Below are 23,866 nucleotides of genomic sequence, written 5' to 3' on the forward strand. Positions count from 1 at the left end.
TAAAAACTTAAATATCTTAGAAACAGTAGCCAATCAGTTGTTTTAATTGTCATATTTGAATTCAGCACATCAAAATACATAATAAATAGCACATTTTATCTCTGAAGCAGACGACTTCTCAAAAATTGTAGACCATTGTTATTTGTTTATATTCATCCTTTGTAATTTGACCTAGTTTCTGCTTTTTGTAGGACTCTTTTTTTGATTTTTAGATCATTGAAGATCTTGAATTTAGTCATATTTAATATGTTGACTTACGAGTGGGTATCAGAGCAACTGTCAGAGATGAGCACCACCAGGGGTGGGAATACTATGAGAAGATAAGCGCAATAGAAACCCCCTACAAGGTCTGGGACAACAGTTGGTCTGGGTTAGGGAGGAAACTCATCCAGTTTACTGTGAGTTGGAATGAATTCTCAGAACCTCCACTTCAGCATTCTCCACTCAGCCTGCTGAATTACTAGTAGCCAGGAAGTGCCTAGCAGTCTAGTCGCGAGGAAGAAGCAGGAAAACAATGACTAGATAGAACAGGGGAATGAGGAGCTAGATGGGGACATAAATCTGGGTTCCCACATATCCCCATAACATGGAATCTCACCTCCATCCCTTCGACTACGTGGGCTACTGTTCCTGTTTAGGGAGGAAGTGGCCAGTTCAGCAGGAATAGATGCCCAGACCCAAAATGGTGCACAAGTGGAGATTTCGGTCTGGGAGGCAGGAGCTGTGGGGTCCCCTTTTGGGGGCCCCACAGGCCCAGAGGATTAGCAGGGGGCCGGGAGCAACCCGCTCTGCTTCCCTCGCCCCCACCCCAGCCGTGTCGCTTGGGGGAGGGGGCTTGGGGGAAGGGATCCCCCACTCACCGGCAGGAAGTGGAGCAGCCCGGCTCCAGCCCGCTCTACTCCACCAACTCCCAGCCACAGCGCTCCACTTCCCGCTGCCGGTGAGAGCTGGGGGCGGTCCTTTCCCCAACCCGAGCGACATGGCCGGGGCCGGGGCAAGGGAAGCGGAGTGGGTTGGGGCCGCGTCTCTCCGCTTCCCGCTGCCGGTGAGTGCAGGGAGAGATCCTTTCCCCGAACTCCCCGGTGGCGGGAAGCGGAACACCACGGCTGGGAGCTGGCGGAGTAGAGCGGACTGGGGCCAGGTTGCTTTGCTTCCCGCCGCTGCCGGTGAGTGCGGGGTCGCTGGGGGAAGAGGTGGAATGGGGGCGGGCTGGGGGCAGAGCAGGGCGGAATGTTAAGAGGCAGGGCTGAGGGAATTGTTCGGGGCCCCACACCCCCTCTAGGGACGGCCCTGCCCCTTGCAGGGGGGGCCGGCCGAGGGATAGGACTGGTCGCTGCGGCTGGGGCTGCCGCATATGCAGCATGCGGCTGCCTAGGGCACCACAAAATTTGCTGCAATTTGGTGCCCAAAATTTCATGGTGCCCTACGCAGCTGCGTATGCCTAAGGACGGCCCTTTTGTTCCTCATATTGAATATATGCTACATATTTTTATTATTCAAAGCTGTCCTGCAAGCTTGTTTGTGTGAAATGAAGTTTAATTCTTGTAAACAAAGGCTCTGGTATTTTGCACATCAACCATGCTGTTCTATCATAGCAATAAAATATCAGTTCACTCCTCACTCGCCCATTCGAACATAAAACCATCCAGACTAAAAAGCAGAATAATTCAACTCTTTGTAAACTTCCTCACTATACAAAAGATAATTGGATAATTAATGAAGGTTGTTTTTCATGACACCCTTTCTTCCCGCCCCCAAGAGCATTGCAAAAAATTGACTTCTGCTACATGATTATCTACTCTGCTGCTCCACACCTGGTTCCCGCCTCCATTTGAAAGTGAGAGTTTGAAAGCATGTGCACAGAGCAGTTCTGAATTGTTAAGCCTGCCCCCTTGCAGACGGTGCTAACAGCCTCAGGGGCAGCTGCTTATTTGTCTAGCTATGCATAGGTTGATGTTGGCCCAGGTGCTTCAACATTCCACTCTTAATCAAAAACGTCTCCTTTGTTTTCAAGCATGGTCCACAAAATACAACCGGGAAATATGATAATCATGACATTAGTGATGAAAGTCATTGTGGGTAAACAGATGTCTTCATTGTGCTTTCAGTTTCCCCAAATCACAGTCCTTTCACCATCCTGCACTGGCTGTGTGTGTAGCCAAATCTGCATCCTGCAGGGTCAGTAGAATAAGGAGGAGTGAAAGTGGATTTTCGAAAGGAAATGAGTCAATAAGGAGCACAAGTCTCATTTAAAGTCAAAATTATATCTTGCATGCAGGCCCCTTTGGAAATCCCACTGTTTAAGCCAAGTATGAAAAAATAGGGGATTTTACAGATGTAGTAATCAAACAACTAATCAGATTTTGCTGAAAGATGGCATGAAAATGATTTTTTTTAAAGGGGTCACTTTTTTTTTTTTTTTTTTTTTTTTTAAATAGAAGTATCAGGAGTGGCAAGTCCTGGCTTTCCTGGAGGACCACTGGCATATTTCATAGCAATAGCAAGTGTATTTTCAGCACTCACTTTCCAGGCCCTTCACAGACAATCCCCATTCCTCCTATCTTTCATTCATCACCAAGCTGTTGGTGCTCATCTCCAATTGTCCATGACGCCAACCAGCATCGCCCAATCATTAAATTTTCAAGCAAGCACCTTTGTGCTTTCTCCCATGGTGCCCCAGAGGCCTGGGAGATAATCCTGTAAATATCTCATGATCCACCTTCAAATTCCTCCTCAAAACTCTCCTTTGCAGGGATGCCTACAAAAACTTGACAACAGTTAGGTTACTGGTATGCAGTCCACTGTCTATCATGCTGACCAGTATTGTCGCATTATTTCCCTGTACTTCCCCATCTGTCCGTGTCAATTTGTTCTCTCTTGTCTGCTAATTAGATTGCAAGCTCTTTTTGTGCTGTGTTTGTATGATGCCTAGTATAGTGGCATCCTATGATAATACAACAAATAATAATTGATTGAATGGGGATGGTCTTGAATCATTAAAAAAATCTTTTTGTCCAAAACATTCATTGGACATTACATTAAGAAGGTGTTAACAAAAAGCAAACAAAAAGACCAAAAAAAAAAAAAAAAAGAATTTTATAGTCTGACTTAAAATCCCTTCTCCTCTCCTTTGTTCAGCTTTCACTCTCTGGACTATTGCAATATTGTTGATTCACTAGTTCTTTATCATCTGGGGATATTTTAAACTAGACAAGACCTGAATTTGTAATGTAAACAAGCAGAAAACAAGAACTTTTTGTTTTTTAAAAAAAGGGGGCACAAGATCAACTTTAGGTTAAAAAAATGCTTCTAAGCTAAGGCTAAGAGGGGAAAATAGCCTCCCAAAGGAATGTGTGTGTCAAAATGATTAGCCACATAAAAAGAGTTTATAATGGAAATTGCATTTTAGGTTTAAATATAGAGGTCAGTCCACTCCCTCTAGTCCCATTGACTTCAGTGGGGTTTGAATTTGGCCCTGTACTGTATGATCAAGCATAAACATATGTAAATACAGCTATGTTTTTATATCTCTAAAGTACCAAATGAACACTTCAATGATGGGATACTTCAAATGTTACCAAACACTATCCGAAATTAATATTTGTAGGCCAAAGATTTTCAAACCTGAGAGTCTGAAGATAGGCACTTAAATACATATTTAGGAGCTTTAATAATTGTTTTCAATAACCTGGATGAAAATTATTCTAAATAATTCAGATTTGTCACCGTTTATATTCTGTGCATATTTCTGATTTGGGGCTGAAAACTGGAAGCGGGGTTAAAGCAGGAAGAATCAGGTTAGTTTCTTTCAACCAGGATTCCTCAGACATATATATGAGAGATGCACCATGCATCCTTAGCAAAATAAGAGTCATTCAGAATTTTGGGGACCCCTGAACCTTGGCTGACCAGAGGGCAATTAGGACCCAACCAAATTCATGGTCCATTCTGATCAATTTCACTATCATAGAATTTTTAAAATGGTAAATTTCATGATTTCAGCTATTTAAATCTGAAATTTCACGGAGCTGTAATTTTAGGGGATCTGACTCATAAAGGAGTTGTGGGGGGGGTTGCAAGGTTATTGTAGGGGGGGTTGCGGTACTGCTATCCTTACTTCTGCGCTGCTGCTGGCAGTGGTGCTGCCTTCAGAGCTCGGTAGCGGGAGAACGGCAGCTGCTGGCTGGGAGCCCAGCTCTGAAGGCAGTCTGGCCACCAGCAGCAGCAGCAGCAGCACAGAATTAAGGATGGCATGGTATGGTATTGCCACCTTTACTTCTGCACTGCTGCTGGCAGGGCACTGCCTTCAGAGCTGGGTGCCTAGCTAACAGTCGATGTTCTCCAGCCACCCAGCGCTGAAAGCAGCTCAGAAGTAAGGGTGGCATACTGTGACCCTCCCTGCAACTCCCTTTTGGGTCAAGACCCCCAGTTTGAGAAATGCTGGTCTCCCCTGTGAAATCTGTATACTATAGGGTAAAAGCACACAAAAGACCGGATTTCGTGGTCCATGATGCATTTTTCATGGCTATGAATTTGGTAGGGTCCTATTTATAATATTATACATGTTACTGCATAATATTATGTGAGTTTGTGTAGAAATTTCACTAATTCTGATGTCTGAATTAAACTAGAAGGTATGCCATATTGTCTCAAACTATTGTATGTTGGAAACCAGCATTAAGCTCCTTTAGAAGGTTTGACAATCCACTTAAACAACCTTGCAATAGTCTTTCATTAGCATCACCTATGGTGTATGTTTAAGCAGAGTAACAGAGTAACACAATATAAATGGAAAAAATAAATAGTACAAATCATGTCATATGAGAGGTTATTCAAAAAAATGGCACAGAGAGGGAAACACTCAGCCCAACTGCTGAGCAATCCTTTCAGCAATGAAATGCAGAAGTGAAAGCTATTGAATACAAGAAACAAGTGTAGGTAAAATATTCTCAGAATCCAACTGAGAGAACGACTATTTTAGCGTAATGAAAGCACTTTTAGATTTAGTATGTAGGAAAACGTTTATAGTTAATTAAATTTAGCATCTGTCAGAGCTCACTCATTACTGATGACTTAATAGCCAGGTTAGTGGAAACTATAGTCAATACGTTGATCGTCTGTGAACGGAAAACTGAGCATACTACCTAGTTTGAACAATCTTTTTTTTTTTTTTTTTTTTTTTTTTTTTTTTTAAATAAGAGCCAGTATGCAAAATGAAAATTTAGGGCCTGGTCCAACTCCTGTTGAAGTCAATGGATCAGGACTTAAATACATAAGCATAAATAAATAAAGATTAGCAATATCATACCTTTGCATGGCACTTTTCATCTTAAAACATCCCTCAGCAATAATGAATTTTATAAACTTAGTCTGCTATACAAACGACACCAAGGGATCAATTCATTCACCACTGAAACACAGCCAATTATGAGTAAAACATGGCAGCAGTTTACTAGTACACAGCAACACTACACAAAAGTGAAGGTCAACAACCAGTTCAAGCTTAAAGGGGAATTTACACAGGCATAATGTCATTAATTGTTTTCAAATTTGGGCACAGCACTGGGATTAGAACCAGATTTTTACAAACATGACCTGAGATCTTTAGTGACTTCAAGTGATCAAGATTTTCGTTTTACTTCTCGTCTGAAAGACAGCACTGTAACTTGAAGTTAGATGCTAGGACATTGCATAGAAAGAAAGAGTACTTCTGGTATAAAGGGCTAGAACCTTCCTTTGAGATTTAGAACTGCTCTGTGAGTCACATTGACTGGCACATCAGGCTGGTCCTATTTGTTCCAAATGAGGAGCACAAAAGGGTTTCGGTGTCTGTCTGGGGCAGAAGGAACAAGGGACAGGGTCAGAGATATCCTGCAAGGAAAATCCCTAGGTATGGACATCCCAAGCTCAGACAAAAGTTTAGTCTGAGTTCTTAGGTTTTGTTTGCATTTACTTAAGTTAACGCTAAAGGCAAACCCCAGGAAAGGGGCATGTTTGGGCCAGATTCTATGCTCTTATATTGTGTTATGAGCAAGATGGAAATGCCACCTGTTATCCAGAAACCTCCATCAGCACAAGTAACACAGCACAACCTCGAATTGAAGAATTGGTTCACTATTGCTAAAAGGAAAAAAATGTCAAATGAATCACCATCATCACTTTACGCAGCACAAAGGTGTTGCTTACATGTGTGGTCACCAGTGTGTTGCGAGTGGACCCAAATTGTTGGGTACTATGTGCTTCCAATCCCAATGGGTCTGGGTAGAGTCACACAGACATACTCTCCCCTAATCTGAGCTCCTCTTCGGTGGGTCTGTGGTTTGTCAATGTTTCAGGCTGGGTAGAGTGCCCCCTGCCTCTTGTTCCCACATTCCTTGTATGGCAATGGTTGGCCCCCTGCACACATCAGGACCCTACTATAAAATAGGGTTTTACTGTTCAGTCACTATACGTTTGAATACATGAACACTATATACACCTCTACCCCGATATAACGCTGTCCTTGGGAGTAAATAAATCTTACCGCGTTATAGGTGAAATCGCATTATATCGAACTTGCTTTGATCCACCGGAGTGCGCAGCCCTCCCCCCTCACATAGCGCTGCTTTACCGCATTATATCCGAATTCGTGTTATATTGAGTCATGTTATATCAGGGTAGAGGTGTATTTGCATACACTGCAGGTTTCCCAACAGCAGCTTGGAATAAGACCTCCCTTTGCCAATCGGCACCACAAGAACTCTTATGTCCTTCAAAATGTGGAAGGCCTGAAATGTCAGAGAGGTTTTGTAGCACAGCTACTGATGGCACCGCCCCCAAGTAGTTCTGCAATGTTTAGAAAACAAAAAACAGGTTTGAATTTTTAACTTACCTTTGTCTCTGCACTTCTTTCACTGTGCTTAACCAAGCTGTGTCCAGGGAGCTTCTGTGGTCTGAAGCATCCCTTTCACAATATACTGAAGTTCAGTTTGGAAAAGTAACATTTTATATCCTTGAAATTCCACATGGATGTTTTCTGTGCTCCTGCAATGGGCTATGTGAGACAATAACCCTCTGTGTCTTGTCCTGTTCCAGGCCCCTCAACCTCTACTGGCTGCAGCTCCTCCCCAGCTCACCCACATGGCAGCGGAAGCCTGAGCCAATGTTCCTTCACAGGCCGTTCCAATGGGAAGCGTTGCTGTGATGAACTTATGGTTGAAGTTCTGGAGAGGGCCAACAACCAGGTCCAGTACCAAAGACAGTGGAATTATAGCTAGAGGAAAGGCATGGTGAGAGGCAAAAGGAGAGCCTCAGACTGGCTGCACTGCTTGAGGACAGGGTTTCACCGTGGGAACAGGAATGGCAGCTAAGCGGGGAAGGACAGAGCTCAGCAGAAAGAACTGTTTGAATTGCTGATATCATTAATAGCTTCAAGAATACCTGCTCCTGCTGCATTACCTGGACCATGGTCTGAGTCCCCTCCGCAGTACCCTATGATGCAGCTCAGAAGCAGTTTGGAAGACTCCTGGCCCATTCAATCGGGCTCCATGAGCAACTATGTCCCATGCAGGCCTCCATATTGATCCTGTCCCCTGTGGATTCCTCCATCCCCGCCCCCATGGGCAAGTGCACAGCAAATTGGGAAGGAAGGTAAAGGAGAATGGGGGACCAGAGGACATGCAATATTGGGGCATTTCTGTCTTGGACATGGTTTCATTGTTTGCACTTGTTCATGCACTTTGTTTGTTGTTGTTACTGGTGAGTAGGTGATGTAATGGCAGCTGGCCTGCCTGGCAATGGGTGAATATTGTACTTTTTCTAATAGACATTTACACATAAAGCTTTTCATTTCATCAAGACAGTTTATTACTATCACTGCATCACATCATACAATGTGTATCTGAGATAATAAAGGTAAATACACGCTCAGGGACCATTAGGAATTAGCATGCAAATACTGCGATTCACTGTCCCATACCATTTCATAAGTGACCATATCATTCATAAGTATGTTGCATGGCAATCAACTCCCCACTCCTGCCCAAGCACAATAAATGAGCCCCACCCCCACCAGCACATTCATAAAGGCACTATTCCCCTCTCCCACACCTTCCATTGGGCCATGCAAGTCCATAGCATGAGAGCACAAAGCATCCCTGACTTTTGTTGCCAAGGTGCATCCAGCTCCAGCAGTAGGAGGTGCACTTTCTGGCTGAGTGTACTGGTTCCCTGGCCCCTCGCTGCCATTCAGGGGGAAATGGCTCACCTCTGCCTTCACAGAGATTGTGAAGAGCACAGCAAGCCACATAATGCGCACAGCGTTGATGACACTGGGACCCAAATGGGTCTGTAGATCCAAATGAGCCTGTCCATGAATGTAGACGCCCTAACAGCAAAAAATGCTGGCATCATGAACTTTTCCAGTGCAGTCCATGCTGACATTCATAAGTTGACGTCTGTGGTCCATGAGGGCCTGCATAACAATGGGGTAGTTCCCTTTGGGGTTCGTGTACTTATGTGCTCCTTGAGGAGGGAAATCTATGGGCATCTGAGTCCCATCAATGGCCCCATCACAGTTTGGAAACCACATTCCCTCTAAGACAGAAATTACCTCAGGAATATCATTTATGCTGGCCACCTTGGGGTAAAGCAGATGCCTGATTGCCTCAGAAACCTCTGCCTCCACTTTACCCACAGTTGATTTTCCAACTGCAAGTTGGTTGGCAACAGATCTGTAGCAATCTGGGGTGGCCAGCTTCCAGATGGTTATAGCAACCCGCTTCTGGACTGGCAAAGCTGCCCCATGTTTGTGTCTTTACATTGGAGGGTCAGGGCAAGCTGTCCACCAAGCTCCTGAAATGTAGATTTCTTCAGGTGAAAGAGCTGGACCCATTGATAGTTGTTCCAGGCCAGTATGACAATGTGGTCCCACCAGTCTGTGTTCCAGAAGCACTAGTCTATGTAGGGGGCATCAGCAGCTGTACCGAGTGTCATGAGCAGCATCAGCCAGTTCAGCTGTGCCATGTCTGTGTCCTCTTCCTCCTCTGTCATTAGCTCTGTCAGGTGCCTTTGGTGGGTCAGAAAATGCTACCGAAATATCCACCAGCATCTCATGGAAGCTCTGCCCATTTCCTGGCATAGGAGTGAAGGCACAAACAAGAGGAGTTATTCAAATGGCGCCTCCTCCCTGTTTCTGGCTGAGGTTGCTGGGAGCACACAGACCAAAATGACTATTTGGCAGGCTGTTCAAACTTTCTGCAACATGCAGGATGAACAGTAAAGTGCACCACAGAGCAGCATGGCCAAAGGGCCTTGAGCCACCATGTTTCAGGAGGGCGCTAGGGAGTCTGGGATATAGTTGGTTTGACTCGGATCTGAGTGCTGCAGTGTGGACCCAGGTTCAAGTCCAGATTAGAAAATTCTTAATGTAGGGTAGATAAGCAGTATAGATGCTCAAGCCCTTGGTTCTCTAACCCAGGATCAACTGCTTCAAATCCCACTAATCCTGGGCTTACATTGCAGTGTAGACATACCCATAGAGGCTGTTTCTGAAAATCAGGCCCTGGTTTTGCTAGAGTATTCTTTGGATGGCTCAAATGTGGATTATGAATAAACACTATTTTCATTTAATGTAACTGTGAAATGTATTTTGTTGTTTTTAGGATTTAAGTTTACAGAAAAAAATACTGCATAGATACACAAAGGAAAGAAATAAAGCCATAATCCATTAGATGAGGTGGACCTGCAGAATGACACTGATGACTAGAAGTTAAGCAATCCCACAAGAAGCAGTGTTTATTCCAGTCTCATGTCAAGGACCGGTTACCTAGTGACTAAAGCAATTTATTATATTTGCCCTATGGACCATTCTAAATTGATTAGGTTTTGTGAACTTGTGTTACTTCCAATCTTCCACTGCATCCTACAGAGATATAATTTAGGAAGAGGATGATTGCAGCAGTCATAAAACCCAAACAAACTTCTTCTTTGATTAGATATAGAGGCCAGTGTCACATATGAAAAGTTTTGGATCAAAAATTTTCAGACTAAGATAAACAGTTGGGTTTTTGATGTTATCACTGAAAGGCAGTTCTAAAACTATAAAATGAGCACACCTTGTTATCTTAGCTGCAAATTGCTTTTGATTTTCAAAGAAATACACAAATGTTTTCAGAAGGTAACATGTATGGCCTAATCTTTCAAGGTGCTGGACACTCTGAGCTCACTGTCATGGGAGTTGATAGCGTTCAGCGACTTACAGGTAGAGAAGGCGCGCGTGGAGATGTGTGTGTGTTTCTGTTACGTATAATAGATTTAGAAAACAAAAAACTGGAGGCAGGCTATGGTCTCTGTGGCTTCCGGGTTCATAGTGATACTACTAATGGTAGATGGAAATTTCCTTCCTGTGAATATGTTACTATGAGAAAGAAAAGAGCAAGAGAGACAGTACAACAAAGATAATGAATGGACTAAGGCGCATTCTGCCAAGAATAGCCCAGAAGTGTGGGAAGCCAATGATAAAGACTGAAGAAGAGGCAGGTGAAGAGTTATTACTGCCTCTTCCTCATGCATTTCTCATTGTTATATTTAGATGACTGGGCAACAGAGCATCTTCCTGACTCCTGCACAACTTTTATGCAGAGAAGACCCAACAAGGGATTTCTTCACAGCAGCACTTCTCTTTCAGACAGCAGGGGCCCAATCCTGCTTCCATTCAAATCAATGGGAATTGTTCCACTGACTTCAGAGAAGCAGGATCCAGTTCTTAGATGGTACTTGACTACAGAAGTTCCCCAGACACACTAATCAGTGGCATCTCTGAATCTACCCACTTCCACTTAGAATTAAAACTGCATTTATTTCTTAGCCGTAAAGTGGATTTTTTTTAATACAGCTCACTATGTGATGCTCATGCAATGTAAATCTCATTAATAAAATATAGTAGGGGGCTGATTTTCCTGTCTCTTACTCCACTGACTACAATGCAAGGTGAGAATCAAATCCCACGTATATGCAAAAAGGGGAAGGGGATGGGGGGTGAGTTAGACCAATAGGCTTGGATTCTTGGCTGCTGGTGAGGTGCTCACAGCACAAATGATGCTTGGATGCCTGTGTGCCAGGCTGTTATGCTAGCTTTAGAGCAGCCTGAAGGCTGTTCTAAATTGCACAAGTTGTTAATGGTACCAAGGGGCTGTTATAACATCAGGAGAGCACTGGGACATAGGGAAGACTCAACCATGGTGCCTGTCCTCCAGCCATACCTCCTATACAAGGTTAAGGGAGGGATGGCAGCATAGGAACCAATGCACTGGCATTACATTACCAGGGAATGTACCTACACTGTACTGATCTTTCCACACTTGACTACACTGGCTTTTGGACCATGTTGTACCAGCAGTGTAACACAAATCAGCCCAGCATAGTGGATAATCTGGGACATGGAGTCATAACTTTACAATTTCTGACTTTTGTGCATGTAAAATCTCCCCACATAGTTGGTTACAAAGTTATTGTTTATTTTCTGGCTGGAATCCAAACTTCTAAATTGCTGCCAACTAACAACATTTTTAAATATGAAATATCACCAATGGCTTAATCAAGGAAATGCTGAAGTACAGCCATGCTTTAAAGAAGGATCACAATGAATTATTCTTGAGCTCCACGTAATCACAGTGGATAATGAGTATGATTATACTGAACTTACCCAATAAATATGACTCCATCCTTGGGATCAGCTGCAGATGATTTTCTCTCAAGTCTATTCAATTCTAGCCAAGTCTGTCAATGAGCTGAACCCTCTGAGAGGCCATATTGTCCTCTCTGTTACACCACTGGAGTCCTGTTGACTAGCGCTGCACTAGCCTGACTGAGAAGGGAATTTTGCTCAAGATGGTGGTGACATTATATTTAATGGGGAAGGTTTTACTATTTTCACAAGTATGGATTATCACTGAAGATGGCTCAGTACTCGCGCAATACAGATAGAATAGTCCCAGTTCTACTCTCAGACGCATGGTTTGTCCATGAATTTGGAGAATGCAGTTTACCCATCTCTCTAAAATTCTGATGCGTACCCATAAGCAGTGCAAACTGTATGACAGGGTCCTTCATTTTTATTAGTGTGCTGGATAGCTATCTCATGAATATTTTTTAATTAATTTCTGAAAATAACTTTTAATTGTTGGTCTTGGAGGCAAACCATTCATAATGTTTTGTCTGGCTGACATGCCCAAGTTTCTCCTCTGAGGCTGGTATTTAAAACAACTATTCATACGAGGTTGGAAGTGAATATTTAAAGATATTGGGCCTGAATGTCAGAGGTGAAGACCTTGTTAAATTCTAGTTGAAGTCAATGTTTGCTGTGGGTATTTGGCAGCTCAGACCCTTTTGTTTATTGTCTATAGCTGTTGCAGGACTGGGATGAAGGAAGAATTGTCTGACTCTGAAACATGACATAATGGCTACAGATCATATGGCTACAAGAGGGAATGATAAAGTAACTGGTTTTACTATAAAGTGTAAAGATCCACCTGGTACTGAACCATTTTGTTGAGACAGTGCCCACAGACACTTTCTGGGGCTTGAGACATCCATTCTGATCTGAGGGAGCCTGTGACAAACTGCCTGATGGAGATACAAAGATCTTTCCAATATGCAAACTGTTCAACTTGGTTAACCCATATGTGTGGAGCTAAACTTTGCGATCTGCTTAGTGCTATTTCTTGTAACAATGTGCTGAGTTAGTATTATTCCAACTACCCTTTTAAAACGACAATTTGGGCCTGAGTCTCATGCCCACTGAAGTTCAATGGAAAGCCTCCCTGTGACAATCTGTACCCTTATATTCACCCCTTGTACAAGACCATGGTAAACTTTGTACAAAGTATGCCTTGTGAGATATCATTTGAAAACTCATTATTTTTTTTCTAATCATAATTTGCTAATCATTATTGTCCTGGTAAAATGTGTGTGGCAACACTGTATGCAAAATTATAAGATTCTATTGTATAACATTACTGAGACATGTTCCAAATTTAGAAAAGCAGGCACAAACCAGTTTCTCAAAGATAAAAGGCAAACTGATGCCTCAGCCAGGGGTCAACAAAATCAAATGAACTATCATCTGGTTAAGTGGCCATTCTTTGGCAGGAGAAAGAGTGTGAGTGAGAAATCTACATTTTGGCAAAGAAACAGCTAGAGGATCCCATTGCCCCAAACCTTCTGTCTCCTGAACTTCAGCTAGAGGTGATTTTCAAAGAAAAAGAGAACTATAAGAAAGGGGAGCAGATGCTCCCAAAAGATCTCTTCCTTCATCTCTACTCGTGGCACAACAACACTTGAAGGAAAAAGGAAATATAATTGGGCTGTGGAGAGATACTGGCAGAAAGGAATTCAGCCAGTAAGACTGCTAGAACATGTGGTGAGAGAGACCTTTGCTTTGAATTCACTCTAGCTTGTTAAGTTAGGTATTAGTTGTGTTTTACCTTTTATTTACTTGTAACCAATTATGACTTTTATGCCTCATTACTTGTAATCACTTAAAATCTATCTTTCTGTAGTTAAATAAACTTGTTTTATTGTTTTATCTCAGCCAGTGTGCTTGGATTGAAATGTTTGGACAACTCCATTTGCGCTAAAGATGGTGCATAACATTTTCTATTAATAAAACGATGGACTTTATATAAGCTTGTATTGTCCAGGAGAGGGCTGGGCAGTACAAGACACATGTTTCTCAGAAAGCCTGGGACTGGGAATTTCCTGGTGTTGATCTGCAGTGTAATTCAAGAATAGCTGATTGTAGCACTCTTGCAAAATAGCTGGAAATAATTTACATGGTGAAGGCTGTGTGTGAGCAGGCCAGGAGTGGTTGCTCTCATAGTGAAGGAGTGTAAAAGGCACCCCAGGTTGGAGAACTGAGGGAACACAGCTGTTCAAAAGTCCAGATTGTACCCTGGGGAATGTCACACTCCCATTGTCTTAAACAGGCTATCAGAGACTGGCCTGGTTCCATGCTGAATAGGCACCAGTCTGTTGCAAGGGACAGTGTGTCTTGGAGATTGGTGACTAGACTCTTCCAAACGCAGAGGTTTTAGAAGCACCACTAGTTTTCAATGCCAGACACCCTAGCCCACAGCAGTGAAAGCAGGTCACTGTGGGCAGGTCCGCTAAGTTTTGCCAGTCTAAGAAGGTCAGCATACAAACTAAGAGAATCACTGTACAGGCAGTCTGAGCCACAACCTGTGCAGTTAAGCATGGTGATGATGGGCCTCTCCTTTCTTCTTAATCAAGGAAATATTGATGCAGTTTTGAGTACCATAGCTCAAAACATTGGCTGCTATTGATTAAGGGGAAAAGAACTGTAGGCTGAGCAGTTTGTGTCTACTGCCTCCTGTAGCTAAAAAAGCATAAGAATCAGTTTGACCATCAGAACTGACAATGAGGGAGAAGATAGGACAGTTAGAAGAGAGGGAAAAAAGACATAGGGTAGTTTTCTTTCACTGTTTTGGCTCTTTATGGGTATTTTCAAAGAACGGAGAGAACAGACATTAGCTCAATCATCTCTTCACAAAAACCTTGCCTTAGAATTTGGTATTTACTGGACAAAATAAGCGATTCTTGAGGAGTCTTTGGTGGCTTTGCATGACCTCTTGACACATCTGTCTCTCTGACAACTCCTAATCTCTTCTAGAATTATACATGTAATAATTCAAGAGAAGATTCTACTATGCTACTTATAGATATTGGGCAGTTTAGATACTACATTAGCAGAGAATGGCATAAATCTGTCTTCTGAACTCATTTGAACTGGCCAAAGGCTTTTTCCACAGGCATGTGTGTATTGTTCAAGAAAGGCTGTGCTATTTACACTGGGCTATTGTACATTAGTTCTTGTTAACTTTTGTCCTTTTCTTCTTGTGTGTAGTTAAGAATGTTGGCTCTTTAGGGAAGATAATGTACCATGCTATGTTAATGCTAGTTAATACTAATAGTTTGCTTACATTTATTTTGGTCATTATCAATAAACAAATCCAACCATTTCCCCTATTTTTTTCTGCCACTTTGAACCATATTCATCTTCTTGTGTGTTGCCTTTTTGTTTTTCATTAAATTTTAAAGGAACTCCTGAGAATAGTCGCTTCTGAAGTCTGAAGGGTATTTTCCAGATGCAGAAGTAAAGGCTATAGAGTAAGGCTAACTGCTTGCCACATTTCTGAATTTCTGTCTCTGTCTGACAGATCAGTTAACTTGCTAGAATCACAGCTACTTGTTTTGTTTAATTATGTAACTGTCACACATCCACACCTTAGCTGGGATGTGCTCCTCCGACCAGGAGCAAATGAATTCTGTACAACTGTTGAGACGATGCAGGGCATAGCAATCTTGACGACTTCATTCTGCCAAGTCTGCAAAGGCCAAATATGTAGTCCTGACTTTGTTTTCAGGGTTTTTGAAAATGTGATCCTTTTGTGCATTACAGGGCCAGCTCCAGGCACCAGCCGACCAAGCACGTGCTTGGGGCGGCACCTTGTAAGGGGTGGCACTCGGGGGTATTTTTTTGTTGTTGTTGATTTTGGTTCAGCGGGACGGTGCTCCGGGGGGGGGGGGGGGGGGGGGTGTTTGGGGTTTGGGGGGGGGGGGGGGGGGGGGGGGGAATGTTTGGTTGCCGGCCAGGGGGGGGGGGGTGGGGGGGGGGGGGGTTGTTGGGGCGGGGTGGTTTTTTTTTTTTGCTTGGGGCGGCAAAGAAGTTAGAGCCGGCCCTGGTTCAGTGTCTCTGAAGCAGAGAGATCTTCTGATTTGCTCTCTCTCTCAGATCTGATCCACTTTGACATATATGATTTGGCTTTTATTTTTTCAGGCTTCTGGAAATCAGTTGAATATTACCTGGCTCATCCATTTCTGTATAACTTTTCTTTTTTAATTCCTGTTTTCTATGTGTGCTATTTATATTTGTCTCTGTATTTTTAAAAATCTTTCTTGTCATAAATTTATTTAGGGTGAAACTGTGATCGCCTTAGTCATGCAAGCAGTCCTGTTCAGTGCAATGGGATTACTTTTGTGAGTAAGGCAATCACAACTGGTATTCAATAAACATTCATTTTGCTTTTGGTAAATCTCAACAATTTCCTTCTACATTTTTCTTTGCTTTTCACTGAGCCCCCAACCACTGAACTACCCTTTCAGTTTTTGGCTTGAACAATAACAATGTTCTGAAGAAAGCAACAGAGAGTCCTGTGACACCTTTAAGACTAACAGATATATTGGAGCATAAGCTTTCATGGGTGAATACCCATGTTCTGAAGAGATATATTTAAGCAGAGTTTCTTTTTTATAATTCTGCAAACCATCAAGAGTCTCAGTGTGACTGGTGGGTTTGGAGGGTGTACAACTTGAGATATTTTAAAGAGCTCTGATTTTCAGACCCCAAAAAAAAAAAAAAAGAGGGGGGGGGGGGGGGGGGGGTTCTCGAGTTTGGTATCCACAGTCACTAGATATTTGGAAAATCTTGGTACTTCGTTCCTTAAAGAAAAAAGAATATAGCACAAGGGAGAACTGATCAAGATCTCCATACACAAAAGTTCAGGCTCTTAGGAAGAATGAAATGAGAGAGCCAGGGGCATAGCTTTGTTTTACTTTGGCTTGTACCAATATGTGAAAATATGTTCTTTGTTTTACATTACCTTATTTTGGCAGCTGCACAGTGACGAAAGGCAGAAATAAAACTTGCAACAGATGAGAGATCATTTTCAAAGTCAATTTTTCAGCAGTAAACCTTTCATAGGAAACAATCCTGTCTCAAGCTAAAAGACTTAACAATGTACCAGAGGGCATTTGTACCCTGTACGGGGGGTTCTGTTGTATATGAAAGCCAAAAGAACATAGCTGGACTTATCACCAAATAGCTCACATTTTGAAGTATAAACGTTGTTCCAGGGGGTCTATCAAGAGCTTAATTCAGCTCTGAAGTGCAGTAGTTTATAAAGTACAGCCATACTTCCCTAGTTTCTTAATGACATTTCTCACTCTTACTAAATCAAATTGGATGATGTGTTGCGGGCAGGGAAAAGAGATGCACTTGGAAATGCCACTTCCCCACCTCACCCCCCACCCAATCCAAAACCACAGAAAATTAAGATTCTGCTGTGGATAGGTGGTCTGTGCTGACTTATGTCCTTACTGAACACTTTGCCATTAATATACATATTATAAGGTCATAAATATTGTATTTTGACATTCAGAGAGCATATTATATAGACATACACTAGCCCCAGTGGGAATCTTGAGTGCGCAGGAAATGCAAGATTGGGTCCATACTATAAACTCATGCAATTAGACCTCTGGAGAGCAAGCAGATTAATTTTTATGGATGTTACTTTATCCTTTGAGAATGTCTGTGTTTTTTGTGTGAAAGAGAAAGTTCAATAAATGTTAGTGCTCATAAAAGTGATTTTTTTTTTGTTTCTTTATAAAAAAAAACCCTCTTCCATTGCACCTCAGTCCCGAACTGCAACAAGCCTGCTATTCACAGCATGACCTGTCTCAAACGGTGACCATCAATCATGCCAAATCATTGTGGTTTTGGGGATACAGAAAAAACGTGACTATTATTCTTTATTAGTAGTATTACAGCATTGTCTAGATGCCCTAGCAGAGATTGGGGCCAGATTCTGCTACACACGGTCTAGACACACAGTAAGAGTCTGTACCCTGAAGAGCTTTATATGCTAAACAGACAAGAGAGAAAATGGGTGAACAGGGAAAAAGAGACACAGAGTGGTAAAGTGACATGCCAAAAGTCACACAGCAGGTCAGTAATTGAGCCATGAATAAAACTCAGGTCTACTAACTCTCAATCCGGTGTCCTAATCACTGGACCACACTACCTCTCCAGCACTGAGAAACAAGTTGATACCAGCAGACTTATTTTTCACTTGTGACCAAGATTCAAGGAGTACTTAGCTAGTGTATAAACACACAGCCTTCTAATGGAAGTTTGTATTCCAGTGTTCAGGAAAAAGTAGTACATCATATCTAACCTACTTGGGTATAATGGATACTTTTTAAACTAATAAAGTGTATTTTAAAACAATATAAAAGTATAATGATCCTATGGATTTAGCCTTTACAAAAAATTATATATACAGATATTTATGTACCTGAATTCCAACACCTTCAGCGATAATTAATATTTTACAGTGATTACGTACTGGAAAATAACTGTAAAATAATATAAGTTTTATGTATATTCTCTCACTGACTTCTTTAGCAAAGGTAATTCTTTTACAAGTCAAAAAAAAGGTTTTGGTGCAAACTCTACCACGGTTGTGAAAATTAAGATGAAATATAGTTATTCATCGTCGGTACTAAAAAAGATTATGTAGTTAGAATTTAACTATGTTTTGCTGAGCATGTGCAATATTGAATAGAATCTAGCTCCTTTTACTCTACTTGTATTAGCTCTGCAGCACTAAATAGTAAAAACTTGGGTGAAAGGGGGTAAATAGTTAAGAACCATGATTTAGTAATACATAGGGAGCAAATATGCTGAGTAAGAAGGTGCCATGTGTATTATTTTCTTTCTCTTTTTCTACAAAATGATTCAGGGCATTGCTATAAAGTCATTTCACTAGGGCCAGTAATGCTGATATGGTCATAACGTCTCAAGAAACGATTTAAGTCAGGTGTCTTGTTGCTAAATTGTTGGAGATAATGAAATTCAAAATCAATAGGCCTTGATTCAGCAAAACACTTAAGCACATGCTTAACTTTAAGCATAAAAGTTCCATAGAAGTCAGTAGACTACTCATATGCTTAAAGTTAAGCATGTGCTTAAGTACTTCCATGAATCAATGCCAGAGTCCAGCCTTCCAGGGTATCTTCAGCATTTGAAAGGCAGAAGGAGTTTATTTTATTCCTGCTGCAGGTTACTGACTTAAAAGGAAAAGTGTCAGTAGAAAAGAAAAGAAAAGAAAAGAAAAGAAAAGAAAAGAAAAGAAAAGAATCATACTTCTGACTGAACATTGTTTTCCTATTATTGTTACCAGTAGCATCTAAAATGACTAACTGAAATAGATTAGAGACAAAACAATATTTTGTTGTTTGTCTCCCCTCGCCCCCTCCCCCCGTGTTAACTGGGCATTGTGCAATACTTTCTATTCTTTCCCCTGTAGAATTAGTTAGTTTCCCTTCTTGATCCTGCTAGTTCTTTCACAAAGCAACCAGGGAGGGGGAAAAAAACCTTTTAAAAATAATAGAAAGTGATTGTTGGGGGGCGGGGGACAGGGACCCACAAGAATTGGTAGGAGGCATGTCCTAATATAATACCTGAAACTACTTGTAACTTTTTTTAATTGACTATATTTCAAGTTGATTCACAGATTCCAAAACCAGAAAGGACCACTGTGATCATCCAGTCTCACTTCCTGTATAACACAGGCCATTGAATTTCCCCAAAATAATTCCTAGAGCATATATTTTAGAAAAAGATCTTGATTTAAAAATTTAATCTAATATTGATTTAAAAATTGCCAGTGATGAAGAATCTACCATGACCCTTGTTCCAATGGTTAATTACCCTCACTGTTAAACAGTTACATTTATTTCCAGCCTGAATTTGTCTACCAGCTATTGGACAGTGTTTTACCTTTCTTTGCTAGATTGAAGACCTCATTATCAAATATTTATTCCTCATGTAGGTACTTATAGATTGTAATCAAGTTACCACTTAACCATGTCTCTGTTAAGATAAACACAGTGTCCCTTTAATTTTTTTCAAGTAACGTGCTTGAGTCTTTCCTAGATTATTCATGACAGTACAGCAGACAATCCAAAGTATTGTTCTAGTTTATAACATTGTGTCTGTTTTACTATTGTGTTTTTGGCCAATTGCCTATTATTTCTTATACTCTATAATATAAAAAACGTTCCTATAAACAAAAGAACAACTACTGAAGAGTCTACATTTTTAATTTAATTTGATTTGATAGAAAACCAACCATCAGTAATTAGAGAGACACAGTGTAATAGTTTAAAAGTTTAAAATGTACTGAGCTAAAGCCTCAGCTGATGTACATCGTCGGAGTTCCAGTGACTTCCTTGACGAGACACCAATTTAACTAGTTGACATCTGGTGCAATTGTGATTTATTTTTAAAAAAATAGATGAAGGTTAGAAAGGGATTAGTTTAGATTATCTCTATGTCTGCTCTTTTTCTGTGATGATATATGCTATCTTTACCAGTTGTACAAAAGAGATGTCATGTACTGAAGTTTTCTAAACTAAATATTAATTAATGTTTTACATTTCAACCGTCTTTTGACCAATTATATCAAATCACTTCACAAAGATTAGCATCATTGTTCTCCGTTTTATAGGTGGTGATACTGAGGTACAAAGAGGTTCAGTGACTTGTCCAAGGTCATACAGTGAGTCAATAGCAAGGTCACACAATGAGCGGTGCCTGATTCCCAGCTTTCTGCTCTTAACAACTGAACTACAGGATTTATAAGATGAAAACACTGAAAGGACAGGTCATGGGATCATAGCACTCCTAAATACATGGCAAAACAAAATGACAAACGTATGAAGTATAAACAGTCCTCAAAAGTATATTGAACAAGTAACCATATTTTCATTTGAACCAATATATTTTTTAAAACATCAGGACACCCTGCAGTATGTTTGCTTCTTACACATCTCCCTCCCCTCCCAAAATATACCACTCACTGTGAAGCAGAGGGGAAGGGGGGGGGGCAAAGAAGGGGTACTTTTTGTTTTTTTCTAACTGGGATAACAATTGGATCCCCACAGCCTTTCATTTCTCTTCGGAAACATAGGAACCCAAATTGGACAGAAAAATAGCCTGAAGAATCTTACTGTCATGGAAACAAGTCACCATTAATGAGCTTTCTAATAAGTGATTAACACCTGAATGCCATACATAATTATTGATTGGGAATCTAAATGTACACAGAGCAACCGCAGTGCCAGAAGTCTGGATAATGAGCAAACAAACAAGTTATCTCACAGTTTCTTCTTTCCATCACTTTACTGAGCAGTGCTAGTTACATACAATACGGGCTTCCTTTCACATCAGAAGCCACAGAAAGTTTCCTAATTCGGAGCTGACAAACTGCTATGTGGAAAAAGAGCTTCTCACACTACTGCTGAATTGCTCCTCTTCCCCCATCGACCTTATTCCACTCAATAGTTACTCTTCCCAGGAGTCAAGATGACTCTCTCACCTACCTCAGAGGTTTGTGGTGAGGCTGCCATGAATCAGGACAGGGAGCTTGCTTCTTGTTAGCAGGGAATTAGAAGACATTAACAAAACTCCATCCCCCCATATAACTAACCTAACACATTTTCACGCCAGAGCCACTTTTCGCAACACTTGTTTGCTGAACCAAAGAAGAAAACAAGTCAGTGGCTGCCAGAAAGACCAAGCTTGTGCCAGTGCGAAAGCAGCTCTGTGCCACTGGCACTGCCAAGGTAAAACTCGCACTGGAAGAGACAGCCAGAGGTGCTGCAGGGAGATGCCTGACAGCCACATGACTTCTCCGGACAGAGGGGAGGGGACGGTACCTTTCAGTGCAAGAGAGACACGCTGGTGCGCAGGAGCTATCGCCACCAAACTCAATCTCCTTCCCTAGCTCTCCTCTGCCCTCTTCGACTCCCTCAGCCCCCTTCTGCCCTCGCTGGCTCGCCTCCCCCCAATTTCTTCGCCTCCCCTACTTGTTTCCTCTTCATTTCCCCCTCCTCTTACGCCTTCTTTCCTCTGCCCTCCCCAGCGTCCCTTTCCACTCCCCCCCTCTTCCCCTTCTCCACCTAGCTCTTCCTCTTCCCAGCCCCTTTCTTCTTACTCCCCTCCACACCCCCATGACAGATTTGGTGCGGGGCCACCCCGCCCAGGCTTCCCGTGTCCCAAGCGCCCAGACGCTGCCTGCAAACTTCACTGGCGCTACAGCGGGCTCCAAACGCATCCCTACAAGCTCCCGAGCAAACCCCAAGGTGCAGCCTGCGCCGCCAGCCCGGGGAGCCTCGCCTCCTGCTGCGCCTCTTGGCTAGAGCCACCGTGATCCCCGCCTCGCCTCTAACCCTGGCCCGTTCCCAGGTGGCTAACCTGATCTTTTCGATGCCCAGCCGGAGCCATAGGAGGGTTTGCGCTGGCTGGAGGACCGGCCTTTTGGGGAGTTATTCCGCAGGGCTGTGCTCAGGACGGGCGGGAGTGTTTAATCCACCAGGCTGAGTTTTAGGGAGCAACCCACAGGGGGCACGGTGCCTGCTGCACTGGATTGCTCTGAGGAGTCAGTGCAGGGATGGGGCTAGATCGGGGGGGGGGGAAGAGCTAAGCGAATTGAGTTAGTTTTGGGGGTCCCTGCTGGGACGAGGCATAGGGGAGTACTGCACGCAGGAATGGGGGGCATTAGGGAGTACTGCACATATGGGGTACTGGGGCCCTTGCGGGGATGGGGAAGAGGAGAGAACTGCACACAGGGATGGGGCATTAGGGAGTATTGCACACAGGGATGGGGCACGAGGGAGTATTGCATACAGGAGAGGGGCATTAGGGGAGAACTGCACACACGGGGCACCGGGCACGGCCCAGCTGGGGCGAGGTTTATAGCCCAGCGACCGGCTGGGGTTGAAGGTGGGAGCCCTGCCTGGCTAGGGCGAGCCCTGGCGCGCTGCACCGACACGGGCACTCACCTAAGCAGAGCCGGGCAGATTCCTCCGGGGAAGAGCCAGCCAGCCAGCGGCGCTGGGATCCTCTCGAGCCCGGCGGCGGCTCCCCGAAGCCCGCTAGAAACGGGGACTCCAGCCGGGCGGCTCACAGAGCGGATCCCATCTCCCCCTCCTGCCTTGGGACCCACCAGCAGGCGGGGAAAGGCAGCTCTGGCTGCCGCTGGCGGGCGGGGAAGGGAGCAGAGGGGAGCGCAGCCGCGCCGGGCTGCCTCTCCCCTCGGACCCGGCCTCGCTGCCCTGCCCAGGCGCTCCGCAGACTTCACTGGCCCCTCCGGGTAATTCCGCCGCGGCCGCCGCCAGTGGCTCCCGGCGCAGGGGGGCGGGCCAGGGGAACCGCGGGTCAGGGGCAGGAGCCTGTAACCAGCCAGGTTTCCCGTGCGCTTCCCCCGCTTTTCTCAAGGCAGCAGCGCTCCCCGAAGGCTGGGGCGAGTTCCGCTGGAACCCGAAAAGCCACGAGCCCAGCAGCCCCAGGTAACTCCCTGCTGCCCGAGCACACCAGGGCGAGAGCTTGGGTTACTCCACATTTATCGCTTGGTTCCCTGGCCAGCAAGTCCTAGGCTGCAGGGAGTCACTCCCCCTCGCCCCCCCGCTTCTCCAGGCTGTTCTTCGGTGCAACTGCATCTGCTGCTTTACAAAAAAGAAATGTCCCTACGAGCCTGATACTTACTTCAAACAATTCCTACACGATGTGGTGATTTGCTTGTCATTCTTCATCATAAAGGCTCTGTGGTAAAGGCTGTGTCATAAAAGTTAATTACACTGAGGAGGGAAACACTATGAAACATGCCAAAAATAAAAGGAGGCGGGGGGCTGGGGGAGTTCAGCGTCTATTATGATGCAAAGTTTTGATCCGGATTTAACAGAGTAATATACTCCGCTTTTAGTATAATAACTAATCATTATCCAAATAATGATCAGTTGACAATGCGGAATAATCTTGTCACAACATCGCTTAGAACGCGTGTCATTTCCCCCCTTCTATAGCCGCGCTCCCTATTTGTTACGATGGTTTTTCAGGGTACTTCCAGTTTAAGAGCGTTATTTGATAAATGGTATTTTGGGAGTTATGCACATTCTAGAGCATTTAGTAACCCTGTGAGAAGCAATCCTCTTTTGAGGATGTTTCAAGACTTGCTAAATCTCC

General features: G+C 43.3%; 1 protein-coding gene and 1 long non-coding RNA gene across 13 annotated transcripts in view; one reads left to right on the forward strand and one right to left on the reverse strand.

Annotated features, from left to right (window-relative positions):
• SHISAL1 (shisa like 1) overlaps positions 1 to 23,411 on the reverse strand; it is a 110,699-nt gene extending 87,288 nt beyond the window's left edge. For 5 of the 12 annotated variants that reach the window (XM_034783799.1, XM_034783714.1, XM_034783722.1 and 2 more), the window contains exon 1: positions 22,687 to 23,257. The gene's annotated coding sequence lies outside the window, so the exon portion shown is untranslated. Of the gene's footprint in view, positions 1 to 21,225; positions 21,529 to 21,561; positions 21,640 to 22,099; positions 22,171 to 22,686; positions 23,258 to 23,389 lie in introns of those variants that run through there. The other 7 variants (XM_034783810.1, XM_034783820.1, XM_034783771.1 and 4 more) reach the window with 6 other exon arrangements.
• On the forward strand, positions 1,114 to 10,920 carry LOC117883928. Its single transcript, XR_004647449.1, has 3 exons — positions 1,114 to 1,166; positions 7,075 to 7,629; positions 10,571 to 10,920. It is a non-coding gene; the product is annotated as an uncharacterized LOC117883928 (long non-coding RNA).
• Positions 23,412 to 23,866: the final 455 nt, after the last annotated feature.

Source organism: Trachemys scripta, chromosome 1 (genome assembly GCF_013100865.1).
Source record: "Trachemys scripta elegans isolate TJP31775 chromosome 1, CAS_Tse_1.0, whole genome shotgun sequence".
Taxonomy (NCBI): Eukaryota; Metazoa; Chordata; order Testudines; family Emydidae; genus Trachemys; species Trachemys scripta.